This window comes from Monodelphis domestica, chromosome 4, assembly GCF_027887165.1.
Source record: "Monodelphis domestica isolate mMonDom1 chromosome 4, mMonDom1.pri, whole genome shotgun sequence".
Classification (NCBI taxonomy): domain Eukaryota; kingdom Metazoa; phylum Chordata; class Mammalia; order Didelphimorphia; family Didelphidae; genus Monodelphis; species Monodelphis domestica.
Window position 1 is genome coordinate 100,159,878 of NC_077230.1, and position 20,368 is coordinate 100,180,245.

Below are 20,368 nucleotides of genomic sequence, written 5' to 3' on the forward strand. Positions count from 1 at the left end.
TATGAAAATGTTCTGTAACACACAGAAGTCCATTGGCTGAGTTGAGGGAAAGTTTTGAGACATTTCTATGACTTATTCCCACAGATTATAGCTTTTGTGCTTTCAAAAAACAAAGAAGTATCAGAGCTCAATGAAACAGAATGGAAATGGTACCTTGCCTTCCTGACAGATGTAACAGAGTTATTCAACAGTTTCAATGTGCAACTTCAAGGAAAGGGGAAGCTCATCTGTGATATGCAATCACATCTGAAAGCATTTGAAGTAAAATTAGGCCTCCTTATCAAACAAGTGAAGGAGGAAAATTTCTACCATCTCCCCTTAACTCAAAATCTGTTAGCGGAAAAACCCTTGATTGCATTCCCAAAAGAAACATGTGTGGATTCACTGGGAAAGTTGCAAAAGGAGTTCCAATTCAGATTTAAAGAGTTTCATCTCCATGAACAGGACATACAGCTTTTCCATAACCCATTTTCTATTGACATTGAAAATGTGGATACAATTCACCAAATGGAACTGGCTGAACTGCAGAATTGTGACTCTCTGAAAGACACATTCAAGTCAAGCAGCTTGCCTAATTTCTATACATCTCTCCCCTCTGAGTCATATCCGAATCTCAGGAGCCATGCACTCAAAATGGCAACCATCTTTGGCAGCACTTGTGTCTGTGAACAGAGTTTTTCCAGAATGAAACATCTGAAATCTCCCACCATATCTAGACTAGCTGATGTACACTTGCATCACTTGTTACAGCTAGCAGTAACAAATATGGAATCGTACATTGACCATCTCATTAGCCAAAAGCAGGCCTATAGTGCCCATTGAAATACTGGTTAGTTTGTTGATTTAAATTTACTTGTTCTTGAGCCTGAGCTGCGCTGAGCTGAGCTGCTGCTGCTGCCTGTGGGTGCCCATGGCTGCGAAGGAGGAAAGCAGTGGGCCTCAGCGCTCCCCTTGACAGGGTCGGTGGGAGGATGAGTGTGGCCTGAGAGTCCCACCCACATGGGGTGAAGTGCTCAGCCTCTCCTGACAATGATATTGGATCTAGCAACTGGGAGGCAGCCAACTTAGGCAATGAAGAAAGAAAACAAAAGTTCTTAAGACTAATGGGAGCTGGAAAGAAAGAGCACACTTACCGTTTTGTTATAGGAGATCACAGGTCAACATCTCACTTTAGAACAAGGGAAGAAGATAAGCAAATGAATGAAGACCTGGAGTCTCAGAATCAACAGAGTATGGACAGTAAATTATCAGGGAGATACCAGCGACATTGTGGACTTGGCTTCAGTGGATCCTGATGGGGAAGGTGATGCTGCTGGAAATGATGAAGATGACGATGACTATGATGATGTCTCACCTGACCCTGAAAGTCCAGAGGACTCTGAAAGTGATTCAGAGTCTGAGAAAGAGGAATTTGCTGAAGACCTACCTGCTACTGAACAGCCAGAGGAAGTGAAGGACTTCAAAGCTAAGAAGGTTACAAAGAGCAATTATAAAATGATGTTTGTTAAGTCCTGTGGTTCATAATGTGGAAAGTGTAATTAGTCTTTGTATTCAAAGTAAGCCTTATTGTTATAATGCACAGTGGGGGACTGCTTCTATAGCACAGACCTTTGTATTTTAATTTTTAAAGAAGGCCCTTTTATATAATTACAAAAACTATTTGCTTTCAGGTGCCATGGATTACAATTTTATGGGCATGGTTATATCCTTTTTTGTAAAATATAAGAGTTGAATTGTATAAAAGATAAATAAATATGATTCCCAGCTTCCTTTAAAAAATTCACTTGTTCTTTATTTTAAATATTGTATTTGTTCCTGTTTTTGTTTTTACTTTAAAATAAGACATGCAGATTGCATAGGGATTTATTCATAGGGTTTTTTTTTTTAATAGTATGGCCCTCCAATGGTCTGAGGAACAGTGAACTAGCCCCCTGTGTAAAAAGTTTGGGGACCCCTGATCTAGATGGACCACATATGGTATATGGACTAGCATTTGGTTTTGTGCTGCCTTATTCTCTCTATTTTTTATATGGATATGCCTTATTTCCATACTTCAAGGATCCATAATTTCCTGGAGGTGGATGCTTTTTCCCCTAATGATATTCACAACCCCTATATATCCATCTCTTGGTTGTTGGGACCTCCTCCAAAAAAAGCATGTTGCCTTGTAACCAAGAAGACAATGATCTTCTCTAAACTTAGCTAGGCTAGACCTCTGCCAACCAACAAATAGTCTATAAAAAGAGTGATATTCAAAGCCTTTGAAGCTTGAAAGGATTAGTCAGAGCTTGTGCTGCTCTGGCATAGCCTCTGAGAACCCAGCAGCAAGTCCATGCCATGATGATACATCATAATAAGAATTTATTATGTCTATATTGTGTAAGTATATGTATGCATATATATGCACACACATACATATACACATTTATACATTTACATAAAGATATATAATGTGTGTGATACATCAGAGAGAACAATTTCATTTGAGACAGATGATCTAGATTCAAGTTCTAGTTCTACTATTTATTAACTCTATGGATTTAGGCAAGTCACAATTTCGCCAAGCCTTACTTTCCTCATCTACAAAATGAGGATAAATGCTTCATCTCTCTTCTTCAGCAAGGTTGCTGTGTGGATCAAATGAGATCTAAAGTATCAAAACACTTTGTAATCATAAAGCAATACATAATTGATGGATTCAGCATAATTGATATGATTTCCTTATTGCCTCATACCCCAAAGAGAGGTAAGATCAACCAAAGACCCTTGAGATATCAAAATATTCATAGCCTAACTCTTGATGATGGCAAAACAAAATGAAACAAACAAACAACCAAAAAAAAAAAAAGCCTAGAAATAAAATAAGTACTAATCAATTGGACAATGACTAAACAAATCAAAATGTAGAAATGAAGGAAATGGAACACTATTGTATCATAAAAAGTTATGAATATGAAGAATTCCAAGAAAATCAATCAGTGACTCAAGAACTGAGTAAGGAGCAGCTCAGTGGTGGCTTAATAGGTTGAGAGTCAGGCCCAAAGATGGGAACTCCTGGGTTCAAATCTGGCCATAGACACTTCCTAGCTGTGTGACCCTGGGCAAGTCACTTAATCCCCATAGCCCAGCCCTTCCCACTCTTCTGCCTTGGAACCAATACATAGTATTGTCCTAAGATGGACGGTAAAGATTTTTAAAAAGAGAGAACTGATTCAGAAGTATGTAAGCAGAAATAGGAAAATAATATAATCAGTTAATCCTCCAAGAAACATCTATGCCACCAGATAAAAGTCCAATATATAATAAAATATAGGAAATAAATATTTAAGATCAAGAGTCATTCCCAGTAATAAAGTCATCAAGAACATAAATATTCACTAGAAAAAAATACAGTTTCCTCCACATTACAGTGCTAGGAAACTATACAGTTCTCAGCAATTTGGTCCAATCTAATAAACATGTACAGTGTGCTATGCATCAAACTGAGTGTTGTGAATACAAAAATAAAAATGAAAATGGAAGCATGGCCTCAGGAAACTTAATCTCTACTAGGGAAAAACAATATTCATAAGTCTATCCAGAATATATGGAAAATAAATACAAAGTAATAGGAAGAAATGAAAATAAGGAAGGGAATGGGGAAATGTCTTCCTAAGGAAGTGACACTTGAGCTAAAACTTTCATAATATTGGGAAATGAAAACAAATAGCACAATGCAGGGACAAAGACAATGTAATTAATTTAAGAAGGAAAACTATCAATTGGATAAAAAATTGCACATCAGACAACCTCTAACAACCTCTGATAAAAGGCAAGTATCCAAAAAAAAATAAGATATTAGCAAAAATATTTGAGACCCAGAGTCATTTCCCACTAATTAAGTAGCAAATGACTTGAACACTTTTCAGAAAAAGAAACTAAAATGACTGTCATGTCCAAAACTGTAATAATGAGAGAAATATAGTAAAAATCTTGATCCTAGCAAATGATTATAAAAATTAAAAGTAACCAATAAAACATTTAGACTACAGGAAGAAGGACACTAATATACTGTTAGTGGATTTCTGAATTGATGTGACCATCCTAGAAACAATTTGGAAACACTAAACGACATTAATCCAAGATCTCACTATAAGAAATGTAGTTCAAGAAAATCAAAAATAGACAAAAAAAATCCCATATACTTATTATAGTAGTAAAAACAAAATGATATATATATATATAAATGTATGTGTATATATGCATATCCACAAATAGATGCATATATTCATTAATTCAGGAACAGATGAATACTTTGTGATACTTGAAAATAATATTATATTATTGTATCATCAAAAATTATTAATAAGAATTCATAAAACCATGGGAAAGGTTGTATCAACTGACACAGAGAAATGAAAGAAACAGAAAAATGGTAGATACAATGGCTACTATAAATGTGATGTTCTCACACATGCCCAAGTGGGATGAATATACTGTATTAGTAAGATGCTCTCTATAGCCTGATAGTTTTGTTCCTTTTTAAATGGAATCAACAAAATGTATAAACTAGGGTGTACATAATTCCTAAACATCTTTATTGAAGCAAGTAACCAAAGTCATCAACTAGGGGTAATAAGTTGGGGAGAAGTAGAGTGTGTCAAGCCACTGGATGAGATCCAATGAAATGGAGTGGAATTGAAAGAACACACCCATGGACCTATGGATATCAGAGCAGAAATTGCTTCAAAAGTTAAGCTTTTGGAGCAGTCTGAGAAATCAGACTCCTTTGCCTGTAACCAGAGCTCTGAGGAAGGAAAGTTTAGGAAGTGCATAGTGAGCTGAGTGAGTTCAGAAGGAATGATGAACTCTCTTCCCCCTCACCTGAATTTACCCTATCACCAGAAAGATGGAATCAGCAACAAATTATACATGCAGTGGTAATTAAGAAAAATACAAACTTGGACAACTTGAGGAAAGAGAGTCTCAGGAAATATGACTTTTTCAGATTGTAGAAATGCAGCTTCTCTAAGAATGCTGAGACAGTGCCTCACAGAAAACAATAGCTAAGGAAAACTTATAGGAGGGATCTGCAAAAGGGAAGAAAAACTTCAGGGCTATGGGTTAAATCCAGCTCTTTAAGTTTGAGCTCATTTTTCCCTGGGTGCTACTTGTATTTATGTGAGCATGAGCTCCAGGTTGGGAGCCATGTTTTTTATGAACTAGTCATCTTATACTACCTTGGTAAATACCCATGTTTAAAAGTTAATTAAATTGAGCTAGTTGGGAATCATTGGGGAGTGTATCAACAAGGGCCCAAGAGCAAAAGAATGAGAGAACACTCACCATCACCTCAGGTTTATCCCTGGAACTCAAAACAAAGCTAGTTAATTCCCAACAATGGAAGTTGTGTACCCTGACTCTAGGTGCAGTGTTCTATCCCCTGACCAGTTAGGTACATCTCTCCATATTTTTACTCATATATAAAATAAAACAAATAAAATAAAAACAAATATACAATTTATGGAACAACGGTAGCAATTAGGGTGATTTCATGCATACCTGTTGGACATTTTATGAAGCTAGAATATCTATTTATTACATTTGGCCAAAAACCCATTAAATAATATTTTCAGATATTAGATATCTATCCCAATATGCCAAGGTTCCCTGGACCTGCCCTGTCCACGGCTTTGGGGGTCCTCAGCTAGGTGTGGCAGTGAAGGCAGATAATCATGAATTACAGAGCAGCTTTCATATTCAACCTGCAGCACGGGTTTTGCAGAAAAAAACTGCTCCAAGTTGGCTGAGGCTTGGCTTTATTTTATATCTTCATGGTCACATATCTACTTGGCACACAGTTTCATTTTCAACATACATGTTTCCATAGATCCTAACAACAGACATAAAGCCTAAGGATATAGGCAACAAAATATTGTTGCTAAGTTCAGGATCAGAGGGTAGAATCAACATGGCCAAGTTTTAGGTTGGGGAATTCTGAGCATAGATTTGTCAGAAGGTTTATGCCTAGAAAAGAGGGTCCTATCTAAGTGGGTATATAAGAATCCTTTAATTTTGTAAGTGGGATCTCCTGGTGATATTTTGGGGGGAGAGAGTAGGACATCTGTATTAACTTTGCAAGCATGTTGCTCTCATCTATTTTTCCTGGGGCTAAGTAAGAGCAATTCCAATAATAAGGGGATGATAGTGAGAGAAGACACACAGAGGGGGGCTAAGTGGATGTCTCCATCCTTCCAAGGAGCCACTGTGTGATCTCCTGGTTTCCACAAGTGAATGTGTCAAAATATCATAACTTGATGGCCCCCAGCAACAATATATATTATGAAATTTATTTAGTAATATACCGAAGTGACACAAGAACATGCGTATGAGTTTAAAGCTGACAATTTCATTTTTTAAAATGTATATGGATAAATAATGGTCAGTCATGGTGAAATAGTAAAGATTTCTTAGGAAGGGGGAGATATGGCAGGAGATGGATAAAGAGCAGAGGAGAAAACTATAAATTATCATATACATGCATGTATTATGTTTCTGTATTTATACATACATGTAGATATGTAATAACTATATGTTTCATATATGACTATATATAACAATTCTGTATCTAGAAATGTGTGTATATACATATATATGTATGTATGCATACATATACAGTTGCTTAGAGGCTTCCTCTCAAATTCCTACCCCTGTCAATTAAACCATGACTGGCCATTGTCTAATAAGAAACAATGTTTTTTATTGCTATTTTCATTTTGTTTTAAAACGTATCAGTTTGTTGAACTTCCAGGTAGATTTCATAATTCAGCAATATTGTGTTATATATATATATATATACATATATATATAAATGGTTATTTAATGGATTTTTGAAAACTATGATAGTTCTTATCTCATATGATACACACATGGGGCAAATATCTGGTTGCCACTTTTTAATTATATTTGTGTGAAGCTTTTTCTTCAGTGGTATGGGTGTGCATATATACATGTGTGTACATGTATGTATATATGTACATAAAGCGTGTATTGTGTGATGTCTACAATATATCATATGTGCATACATGTAAGGTCTCATCTATCTACAGATAAAAACATATTATGTATAATATACACAATATAGTTATGTGTACATTTCATTTATATATTATAAACACATCTAAAAAGAGTTTTGCAGAATCATAACCAAGAATTGGCAGACAGATCTTTGCCCCAAGTCATGAAAATTTAGAGACACTTATATTCCTTCCTCAGTGTAGAAACAAATAAGTTTAGCTTCTAGCTAGCAAGAAGCAGAAGTTAAGGGGGCAATTGGGTGGCTCAGTGGATTGAGAACCACGCCAAGAGATGGGAGGTGGTAGGTTCAAATCTGACCCCAGACACTTCTTAGCTGTATGACCCTGGGCAAGTCACTTAACCCCCATTGCCTAGCCCTTACTACTCTTCTGCCTTAGAACCAATACACAGTATTCATTCTGAGATGGAAGGTTTTTTTTTAACTAATTAAATTTTAAAAGAATGTGCAGTTAAAATTGGAAGTTATAGATCAGAACTGGTTATTGGAAGCCAGGAGAAAATAAAGAAAAATGAAATGGGATAAAGTCAAGGGACAAAGTATAAAACATCAGGCCACACTAAAGAAATGAGAAATGGATGTTCACATTAAACTCATCAGCTAAAAGAGGTCAGAGAATTTGAATGCCAGGTCTGAATGTTATATTAAGTAGACAGGATTGGGATTTAGAACAGCACAAAGAATCAAAGACAAAGTGGAGGTGAACACTTTAGAGAATGTAACTGAATATAAGATTTAATTAAACCAAATTTGTTTTTAAAGGTACCCCATATACATAATAAAGGCACCAACATATAAACGTTTATCATGTGTTCATAACATCATAGCCCTTTTTGGCCCCTTCAAGGAACAAGACTACCAGAAAAATTCACATACCCTATAGGGTCACTGAAAAATGGTTCAAGAGTTTTCCATGATAATTTTTTCAGTTATCCTTGTGAACAAGTTAGGGACTGAGTTGCACTTAAAAAATGCTAAAGGGATGGGGGCAGTTGGGTAGCTCAGTGGATTGAGAGTCAGGCCTAGAGACGGGAGGTCCTAGGTTCAAATCTGGCCTCAGATACTTCCCAGTTGTGTGACCCTGGGCAAGTCACTTGACCCCCATTGCCTAGCCCTTACCACTCTTCTGCCTTGGAGCCAATACACAGTATTGACTCCAAGATGGAAGGTAAGCATTTAAAAAAAATGCTAAAATGCTAAAGGTCATTTCAGTCAAAAGTTCATCAGTACTACAATTTGACTCTGTTTTGACAAAATATCTAGATTACTGACTTGGACTTTTGACAGAACTGAATAAACTGACCAGATATTCTTGTTCTGGGTAAATATGGTCTAATACTTTTATTATATTAACAGGGAGACAATGGATCAGGAAAATGAATATATAGCTAAGGTAATTCACTGAGCAAAAGAAATGACAGGCACTCACAGTCAAGGATTCCCAGTCTGCTGGAACAAGGAAGGTATCATAGAAAGGAACTTACATAAAACCCAATCCAACGAACACCCTCTTCTTCTAGATGAAGAAATATAGTATCATAGAAAGAGTACTAGATCTGGAGGAACAGGAACAGGACTCAAATCTCTGATCTGCCCCTTAACTATGTATCTGACTTTAGAAAGGTCACATGATTTGTGTAGAATAACATTAATTCTATATTATCCAAAGACTTAGAAAATATTGTGTCCAGGACAGATGACTTTTAATTTTTTATTTAATTTTTAAATATCTTCCCAAGGTTCCATAATTCATGTTCTCTCCCTTCCCTCTTCCCTCCCCCTTCCCAGAGCTGACAAGCAATTCCACTATTCAATTCATGTATCACTTGATACCTATTTCCATATTATTCATTGTAATAGACAAATCTTTTAAAACCAAAATATAAAATCATATGGTCATATATACAAGTAATGAATCATGTGTTTTTCTTCTGCATTTCTACTCCCACAGTTCTTTCTCTGGGTGTGGATAGCATTCTTTCTCATTTGTCTCTTGGGATTGTCCTAGATCATTGCATTGCTACTAGTATCAAAGTTGATTACATTTGATCATTCCACAATGTTTCACTTTCTGTGTACAGTGTTCTCCTGGTTCTGCTCATTTCACTCCACATCAGTTTGTGGGGGTCTTTCCAATTCATACAGAAATCAAGTGGTTCATCATTACTTGTAGTACAATAGTATTCCATCACCATTATATACCACAGTTTGTTCAGTCATTCCCCAATAGAGGTACAACCCCTCATTTTCCAATTGACAGATGACTTTTTAAAAATGTGTGTGATAAAAACTTTTATAAAGATCACTTCTTGAACATGTATATTTTCCTGACTACATAAATATATAAGTTCACATTTACATTTTTAAGAGCCATGGATTTTTTTGGAATAGGGAATGCCTCTATCCACAGATATAGTGACACATTCTTGCTCTGAAATTTCTAGTCTTAATATACTGAGCAATTAAGTGACTTGCCCAGGGACTCATAACTAACATATGTGAGAAGCAGGTCTTGTATTCAATTCTTCCTGAATCCAAAGATAGTTCTTTATTCACCACAAAATATTGCCTCTATGTTATATTGTGTATGTCTATGTGGGTGTCTAAACTATATATATATAATATATGTATATGTGTGTAAGCACACATATATGTAAATGTGCATGTGTGTATACAATCAAAGCTAGGCACAGAATATACTCAAAGAGATAAAAGTTATATGAATGTCATTTTTATAAAGTAAAGAAATTAACATGAGATAACCTCTCCAATATTTTTTTTGCAAAATCAGATACCCTTATAAAAATGTAAGCACCAAAAGCCTACAAACAGAAGTGCCTAGGGCTTATGAGGACCTTAACAGAACCCAGGACTACACTGACTCCTGTTACTTTTCTCCTTGTCTAAATGAAAGATATTATTCATCCTCTAGTACACATGGGATGGTGTTGAATTAGAATGATAACTGACTGCTGGGAGGAAGTATTCATGGAATAGATGCAGTCAAGGACAATATAGGAAGGAGACAGATGGTTATATTGTTGTGTCCTTTCTAAAAATTTTTTTAAGTTTTGCTACCATTAACTATCTGTATAAACTTGGACCAAGAATTTACTTCATGTTTACAAACTTCAGTTTAGGATCATAAAATCCTAGTCCTAGAGCTTCTTTTTGTATCCCCAGTGCTTAATAAATATTGATTGATTAAGTAACCTTAGAGGTCACTGATTCCCTTGACTCATTTTACACATATGGAAACTGTGATCTAAGGAAATCAAGTGAATTTCCCAAGGTAATATACATAGAAAGTAGCAGAGCTGAGAGTTGACAGATGGAAAATCTTATTCCACATCCACCATCTTTTCCTTGTCCTGTTTCCTTGCCTGTAAAAGGAAGTCCTTGGTTGGATTAGATCATCTCCAAGGTTCTCTCCTTCATCTACGATATTAGACTATGTATGAGTTGACTGGAAACAGGAATAGTAAGCAGATTCCTACACGGGGTAATTTAAGGGTGGAGAGGCTCATATAACTATTTCCTCCACTATTGCTTCAATTCTTCATTTTTTTTATTAGAAGGCAGTGATGCTTAGTATATAGAAAACTGGCCTTGAAGTGAGGAAGGTCAGATTTCAAAATCCTTTCTTGGACACTTTCTAGCAGTGTGACCCTGCACAAATAATTATCCTCTTTCAGCTATGATTTTCTCATCTTTAAAATGGCGATAATGGCAGGACTTATTTCATAGGATTCTTGTATGGATCCAGTGAGATAAGATAGAGATTGCAAAGTAATATATTTTAAGGCAATAAACTAAAACACTCTGGAAAGCATCAACAAAATATTAATTCTTATTATCATTTGTGCTGTCTGACATGACTAATTAGAGAGATTCACTTGGATTAATTTCTATTTTATAAAGACCAAATACTTCTGGGCTAGAAAGGTCATGATCTCAACCATAGTATAAATACGTTTAACATGACTACTTTCTTATTAACATCTGAGTTCTATAATATTGAAGGTATGAGGGTTTTAATGGGGAACAGTAGGGGCAAGGGGAAGCTAGTTGGCTTAATGGATAGAGCACCAGGCCTGAAGTCAAAAGACTCCTCTCCCTGAGTTCAAATCTAGCCTCAGACACTTACTAGCTATGTGACCCTGGGCAAGTCACTTAACTCTGTTTACTTCTATTTTCTCACCTGTAAAATGAATTGTAGAAAATGGCAAACAATCACAGTATTTTTGCAAAGAAAACCCCAAATAGCATCATGAAGAGCTAGACACAACTGAAACAACTGAACATAAGCAGCAAGCAAGGAGAAAGTAGGAATTTTGAAACATTGAATCAAATGATGAGAATAGAATCAAAGAGAACACTGAAAAGTTGATTTTTGGCAGTCAAAGGACCTCCTCAGGTCACTAGATTTATAAGAATTCTGAAAGACAATGCCGTGAGTCATGAGAGGGCATATAAAGGCAAGTGGCATTTTGGTTAACATCAATCCTTATTTATGACACAACTAAATGATACTTATTTCACATCAGGACCCAGTGATCATTATATATAAAAATATATTTTTTATTTTTGTATTAATATTATTAAATATATTATTTTCTATTATAATATATAATATAATGTTATATATATTAAATATATTATTTGTACATTATATATAAAAATATATATTTATCCTCTAAAAATGAGAATTACAACCCCCTCCTATCTTAAGTTAGGTATTAGTTAGCAGAGCCAAGATTTAAACCAAGATCCTCTACTTCACGTTGAATAGTCTTTCTACTATACTACACTGCCTCGGGTACTGATAACCAACCTGGCAACAGCTGCTCCAACTTGTGCTCCTTTTTTCCCCCCATATCTTCCTTGGATTGGTAGAAGTAATTGAGTGTTTTGGTTTAATATGACAGGAACCAGACTGCAGGGGGAAGGCAAAGTAAACAAATGACCTTATTCAGCTTATTATTAAAATGTCAGTTGAATTTGAAAGCTGTAATGATAGATGGTGGGTTTTATTATCCCTCTTTCAACTTCCCCTGTTTCTTTAGCTATGGTATATTCCATCATAATAAAGCAGAAATGAGAGGTAATATGACTTATCAGAGAGGAAGATCTGGATTTGAGCTCCATCTCTAAACCATAGTGACTGTGTTACCCTGAGTAAGTCACTATTTTAATAGAAATCAATATAATTCCTTTTATAATCCTTTATAATAACAATAACTAATATTTATAAAGCAGATACTAACTGCCAGGCACTGTGCTGAGTGCTTTATAGTTATTTTCTCATTTGATTCTTACAACAAAACTTATTATTCCACATTTTTAGAGGAAGAAATTGAGCCAAACAAAGGTTAAATGACTCTTGTTTAATATCACATAGCTAGTAAATATCTAAATCCAGATTTGTACTCATTTCCTAACTCTAGACCTGGAACTCTGTGTATTTTTTGCCTTTAGAAACATTATTATAAAAAGGGACCCATAGTTTTCACCAGACTGCAAAAAAAAAAAAAAAAATCAGAATTCCTGTTCTAGAATCAAAATCCCTATAAAATAAAAGGAAAATGATAGTATCCAGATCAGAGTAGAAACCTGTGATGTCCCAACACTCACACATATCAGAACCTAGCTTCTTCTGATCACGTGGGGTCCTTGATGGATACAATAACCAAAATCTCTTTCTTATTTAAAAGGAAAGCTGTTCAAAATAATTTACTTTTGGACTGAGTTCTATATGTATCATTGGAACAAGAAGTGGGCTGGTCATATAGAATTTGTAATGGCAGGTGAATGGTCCAAATGATGCTTTCATACTCCCTCCCCTTTGTTTCCCACTACCCCATCCTGTCCTAAAAAACAAATGAAAGACCTCCAGCCCTCTGTGGAAGGTATATGGCAAAGTATAGGAAGAATTAAGCAAGATAAAAAACAAAGAGGTTGTCGGGTTCATCAATGAATGGAGTACCCACTCCTGGAATGAAATCCTGGACCCTTCAAAGTATCATCACATGCCTAATCTTAACAGAGATATCTGACTATAACTGTTTTCTTCAGTACCCAAATTCACTGGCCATACCTCCAGGAAACAGAGTAATTAGGCACAATTTGGAAGTGCATCCAGTATCAAGACACACGATACCAATATTTGTATACAGAAACCTAATATCCTGATAATTGCCCCCCCTTCTTCCTCTTCAATTTCTTTCCTATACTTTTTTTCCCAAGGATGTAGTAACTACTAATTGGCTGCCAGTAGTAAAGTTGCAAACTAAGAATTTCCTTCAATATTTTTAGCCTTGGCTTTCTGCTCTTTCTCTCTTTTTCAGCACAAATTCCTCTCTTCCCTTCACAACCCCCCCAAAAGTACTTCATTCCCTTTGCTTTCTGATGCCTTCTCCTATCAAAACAAGAAAGGGTATGCATCAAGTAAGTATTTACACTGAGATTGAGATATTCAGACCCATGTGTTAATCCTGCTCATATTAGTATTTGAAAAACTTTTATCTCTAATTATGGAATAGATTGCTTTCTTTAAAGTTAAAGGAATTCTAGGCATCAATGAAAACATGGACAGACTTTATGTGTATATGTTGCTGACATTTGTGGGGGGAGCTTAAGGTTTGATGTAGTTTGTATTTTGGAGGGGAGGGGAAAGGTTGCACTTTGTTTTGTTTTGTTTTTTGATGTGGGATCTCATTCTTGTCCCTATAATCATTCTTGGGCAGCTAGGTGATGCAGTGGATAGAGTGCTAAGAAGACACATCTTCCAGAATTCAAATCTGGCCACAGACACTTAATAGCTATGTGGTCCAGAACAAGTCATTTAATCTTTATTTGCCTCAGTTTCCGTATCTGTAAAATGATCTAGAGAAGGAAATGGCAAACCATCCCAGTATCTTTGCCAAGAAAATACCAAATGAAGTCATGAAAAGTCAGACACTACTGAAATGACTGAACAACAACAATATTGTTCTTAGCCTAAGACTAGCACTAGTCTTTCCTATGGTACATGGCCTTGAAGTGGGGAGTCAGGTCCCTCCAATTCATATGATGCTGAACTTCCAGCAACAGGCTCACTAAGAATCTACATATCTGTAAAGTAGGAACTGGGGCCAGGACTGGGCCTTCATTGGCAAGTTCCTTATTAAATTTATAAGTCATATTAACACAAGTTTTTAGGTTCACAGTAAATAGTATTCATATAAGGACAGTCATTAAAGTGTATTACTTATGGAACTTTGTTCCATGAACTACTCCCATAAAAAGCATTACATTAAAAAATAATGGAGGGGGGGAGACTTGAAAGGATCTTAGACAGCATCTTGTCCAACTTATTCACTTTCTCTCTGAGCATTAATTCTCTGGGTTATACTCTCTAAAGAGTTCATATGAAGTAATGAAACAGTTTTGGTTTTTAATAAATCTAGCATCTCTTATAGTTCTGATGATGGACACACAAATATTTGTTATCTGAAGAGTAGCCTGACTATTGTGAAATGCTTATCACCAGGATATGAGAGGGTAAAGAATTTTTTGACCAAAACAACCCCCTAAAATTAAATCGATCAAGTCATAAAGAGGTTATATTCTGGATTAGTGGAAGGGATAATTGCATTGATTAAATCACGGATTTAAGATATGAAAATAATCCAGAATTCATGCAGCTAAATGAGAGGAGCTGTCCTTCAATACAGTAGTAGAAGGATGCCATACAAAATTCTAGGGGTGCTTTTATTGCTCAAAACTGCTTTTTGAATTTGTATTATAAAGGTGTCTTTAAAACCAATTTCCAGGTACTCAAAAAATAATTTTCATTCTTTTTAGTCATGATTTGCTTATATATGGATAGCTACTTGAATAAATATATAGAGAAAACAATTTTGATCACCCACCTACTCATGAAAATCAATTGAAGAATCACAAAAAATCTATAATTCTGCCAGTTTATACAACCTCCCACTGTGGAATCATAGCCCTTCAATGACAAAATAACTAAATCTTAGGTAGTTGCCTGAGGCACTGAGTGGTTAAGTGATTTGCCCAGGGTCTCAAAGCTAGAATATGTCAGAAGGGGCATTTCCAAACAGGTTTTTCTCACTCTAAGCCTTGAATTCTATTATCCCCATATGGCCTTTAAAGAAATTAATACATTTAAAAATCAAAACCCATTGAGGGGACATGACAGAGGATAGACTCTAAATGAACACTCTAATGCAAATACTATCAACAAAGCAATGGGTTCAAATCAAGAAAACATCTAATGCCCAGTGGACTTACGCGTCGGCTATGGGGGGTGGGGGGGAGGAAAAGAAAATGATCTATGTCTTTAACGAATAATGCTTGGAAATGATCAAATAAAATATATTTTAAAAAAAAAATCAAAACCCAAAGTCTGGAAAATAGAAGTGTATTGTATAGGCCCTCCTAAGGCCTTAATCTAGCTCAGAAGTTTGTACTCTTGCAAATAAAGCAATTTCTTTTACAATATCACCTTGTACACATCTCCAGGTCAAAAAATTTTTGATGCTGCCCCTACCTTTCTTATTGTATACAAGATAAAATACACACTACTTGGGCAAACACTCAAAGTCATCCAAAGTTTGGACCCTATTTATTTCCCTATCTTCTCAGGATTCTACCTCTCAAATATTTCTTTCTTTCTTTCTTTTTCTTTCTTTCTTTCTTTCTTTCTTTCTTTCTTTCTTTCTTTCTTTCTTTCTTTCTTTCTTTCTTTCTTTCTTTCTTTCTTTCTTTCTTTCTTTCTTTCTTTCTTTCTTTCTTTCTTTCTTTCTTTCTTTCTTTCTTTCTTTCTTTCTTTCTTTCTTTCTTTCTTTCTTTCTTTCTTTCTTTCTTTCTTTCTTTCTTTCTTTCTTTCTTTCTTTCTTTCTTTCTTTCTTTCTTTCTTCCTTCCTTCCTTCCTTCCTTCCTTCCTTCCTTCCTTCCTTCCTTCCTTCCTTCCTTCCTTCCTTCCTTCCTTCCTTCCTTTCTTTCTTTCTTCATTTCTTTCTTCATTTCTTTCTTCCTTTCTTCCTTTCTTATCATTTTATTAAATCTTTTTCTTTCTATTCACATAGCCACCATGTTAGTTCAAGGTCTTAAGACTTCTCATCAGATCCATTAAAATCATCCCCCAGTTGTTTCCCTATCACAAGTATTCCAGTCCATTTTCCACAGAACTGCTATATCTCTATTTCTAAAACACAGACCATGTCACTTCGATCATGTCACTTCTCTGCTCAGTAAACTCATATGGCTATCAATTGCCTATGAGATTAAATTTAAAAACTCCTATTTGTCAGTTAAAACTCTACATAGCCCTAAATCTTTCTGTCTCCCATTGGCCAGCTCGCAGCCATTTTGCTGTCACTTTCTTCCTCTTCTGCTTCCCACTAGAATTCAAATTCATGCCACTGGAGCTCTAATAGGTCAGTTTTCACCTTATTGTGAATGTCTAGAAACAAGACAGGAAGGCAACCTTAGACAACCCATCCATCTCCTTTCCAACTACAGCTTGCTTAGTCTTCTCTCAGTAGAATGGAAGTTCCTTGAGGGCAAGTACTGTCTTACTTTTATTTGTATTCCCAGTTCTACAGTATCTACTAGACAGTAAATATTTATTAAATAAATGCCTTTTCATCCATTCATTCTTCTTAAACTCAACTCTCCATCCAAACTGGTCTAGCTGATCTTAACCTGTGCCATTCATTCTCCAATAGGAGTCCCTTGTCCCGGGCTGTCCCCCATGCTGGAAATGTATTCCCTCCTCTCCTGTCGGTATGAGAATCTCTACCATGAAAGTTCTCTTCCAGTTCCAGCTGTTGCTTTTCCTCAGCTACTAGCCTCTCTCAAAGTTGTGTCATATTTACTCTGTACTTTTACATATATACATATATATATATAGCTCTTTCATGTCAACATGACAGGGGAAGTCCTATCTGGTGGAGAGACTTCCGATCGCTTCAACATCTCCAATGGCATGAAACAAGGCTGTGTCCTCGCTCTGGTACTATTCAACCTATTTTTCACCCAAGTATTACGACATGCTGTGATGGATCTAGACCTGGGCGTCTACATCAAATACTGACTGGATGGCTCACTATTCGACCTTCGCCACCTGACTGCAAAAACAAAGACAACAGAGAGACTCATCCTGGAAGCTCTCTTTGCAGATGACTGGGCTCTCATGGCCCACCAAGAAAATCATCTCCAAACCATTGTGGACAGGTTCTCCACCGCAACAAAACTGTTTGGCCTGACTATCAGCCTCAGCAAAACAGAGGTGCTGTTCCAACCTGCACCAGGGAGGCCAACGAACCAGCTGTGCATTACAATCAATGGCACGCAGCTTTCTAACGTCAACACTTTCAAGTACCTGGGCAGCACCATCGCCAATGACGGGTCCCTAAACCATGAGATCAATGCCAGGATCCAAAAGGCCAGCCAGGCACTCGGGCGGTTGCGCTGCAAAGTCCTCCAACACAGCGGTGTAAGCACTGCGACGAAGCTCAAAGCGTACAACGCAGTGGTCCTCAGCTCGCTCCTGTACGGTTGTGAGACATGGACACTGTACTGGAAGCACATGAAACAGCTGGAGCAATTCCACCAACGCTCCCTCCGGTCAATCATGAGGATCCAATGGCAGGACCGAATCACCAACCAGGAAGTCCTCGACAGAGCCAACTCCGCCAGCATCGAAGTCCTGGTCCTCAAAGCCCAGCTACGATGGTCTGGATACGTCATCCGCATGGACCCACAGCGAATACCAAGACAGGTATTCTATGGTGAGCTGTCAGCTGGACTCAGGAAACAAGGCCGACCAAAGAAAAGATTCAAGGATCAGCTAAAGTCCAACTTGAAGTGGGCTGGCATTACACCAAAGCAACTAGAACTCGCTGCCTCTCACAGAAGCAGCTGGCGAACCCACATCACCACGCCGCCGCCACCTTTGAAGATGAGTGACGGCGATGTCTTGCCGCTGCGCGTGAACGCCGACACCAGGCCACAACCGCACCTCCCGTAACAACTGGCGTCCCAGGCCCCATGTGCCACAAACTGTGCGCCTTAGTCTTTGGACTCCAAAGCCACATGAGGGTACACCGTAGATGAAACTGCACAAAGACAATTGTCATTCTCGGTCACCGAGAGACTACCACTATATACTATACTATACATATATATATATACATATATATATATATGCTGTTTCTCTTGTTACAGTGCAAGTTCCTTCAGAACTGGAACTTCTTGTGTCTTTGTATTCCCAGCACCTTGCATAAAGTCAGCCACATAGTCTGAGTGATTGATGATCTCAATCTGCTTAGTAAAATCTGCCCTGTAGAAAGTGGAAGCTCCTGGAGTAAATTGCTGGGAGGGTAGAGTAAGGAGTGGAACTGTGGCTGAGGGTTTGAGAAGAGATGACAAGTTCAGGAATAGTTGTTGGGGAGAGGGATATAGAAAACAGATGAGAGTAGTTGAGAAGAATGGTCAGGCATCAGTCATAAAGTCTGGCCAGATTAGGCCTCTTTCTCCCCAGAGGGAAAAGAGAACACATAGGCAGAAACAGCTAAAATAATTGATGCGTCTATAAGAACAGACCTGCCATCAAAGGAATTCTAGCAACATAACAAGAGTACTCAAACTGGGGTTATCCTATTCTGTAAATTTGTAAAAGGCTGCATCCTCCTTTTGTCGACCTCAGTATAAAAATCATGCAGGTCCCCGTTATCCCCCCTAAAATATTCTACATCACTGGACTAAACTGATTTCTTGGGGTGCTGATATGTATTTCAATTCATTTCCTAAAAGTAGAACACAGCCAGGACCCAAAACTACAAGCAGTGAGGCAAAAAGACATCTTATCTCCATTTTTTGGTGAGTTGGTAGCCCTCTGTATGTTATTAACCATATAGTTAGATTGGAGAGCAGTGACATTCTGTTTCTTGAGATCCTAAATCAGACCAAATCCACAGTAAAGGCCCTGCTGAGTTTGAGAACATGACAAGAGATGGGGGGTTAGAGGCAGCATGACAAAGGAAAACACTAGACTTGGAGTCAGAAAGTAGGCTCAAGTCTCAGCTCTATTTGCCAGCTCTCAGATCATGGGCAAATCAAGTCACTTCTCTGTATCTCAGTATCATCAATTAGAACAATCTCAGTTGTGGAAGAAAAGAAAATTTTCCCCCTTTAATTCAAAAATAGAACTTATTAGGGACCATATAAGTGTTCTTTACATTAAAAATGTTAATTTTTTATTTTAAAAAAGCGAAAGAGGGGCATGAGTAGACAAAAGGTCTATAGGCATACCAAATCTGTAACTCTAGACAAGCTATTTATGATTTCATTGCCCCCCAGGCAATGCTCTAAGCTAATAAATTACAGAGTAGTTATAGATCTACATTAGGAAAGAGATTTTTTTTCACAATACTCATTAATGAAATCATATCCACCACAAAAAAAAGAAAAAATAGAAAAGAGTTTTATAGCAACATAACTAAAAGTCTTTAAAATACACAAATATTAAAGTCACAGTGATAAGTCCTAGTCCACAATGGCTAGTCAAATGATAGACAATTTTTAAAAGCAGAAACAAATTTTTAATCATCACATTTAAAAATCATTCAGATTGATGAATAATCAAAAGATTCAAATTAAGACAACTCTGAGGTTCTATTTCACACTCATAAAATGAGTCAAAATGATTAAAAGCAACAAAAGGCAATACTTGTGAGATTTTAAGGGGTCAGTCACACTTGCCTATTGCTGCTGGAATAGCAAATTTAAGTAATATTTTTGAGGGGAGAAGCTTATCAAAGCACAGCAAAAATTACCACCACCCCCCAAAATATCCTTTAACCCAATCACTCTACTGACCAGAATATGCTCTGAATATATTTTTTAATTATGTGTAAAAAATATTTTCATTGTAGGATTATCGAATTGAAGGGGGAAGACAAGCACCACAATTCTGGGAGTAACCTACTGATCCAACAAATAGGAAAATGGTGAAAGATATTGTAGTGCATCAACATAATGGATTATTACAATGAATTTTAAAATAATAACTAGGAATCATACAAAAAATCTGTAAAAAAGACTCAAAAGGAAAGGAATAGACTATACACTAGAAAAAGAAAGATTGGACAGAAAATTTTTATGAGAACTTAAAGAGAGTAACTAAAATGTTTGTAAATTTAAATATTAAGAAGTTAGCTTTATTAATATTTGGTGACAATCTTTTTTTTTTTAAACCCTTACCTTCCGTCTTGGAGTCAA

General features: G+C 36.6%; 1 pseudogene; it reads left to right on the forward strand.

The window, feature by feature from the left end:
- Positions 1–971: 971 nt before the first annotated feature.
- LOC100016807 (small acidic protein-like) lies at positions 972–1,539 on the forward strand (annotated as a pseudogene).
- Positions 1,540–20,368: the final 18,829 nt, after the last annotated feature.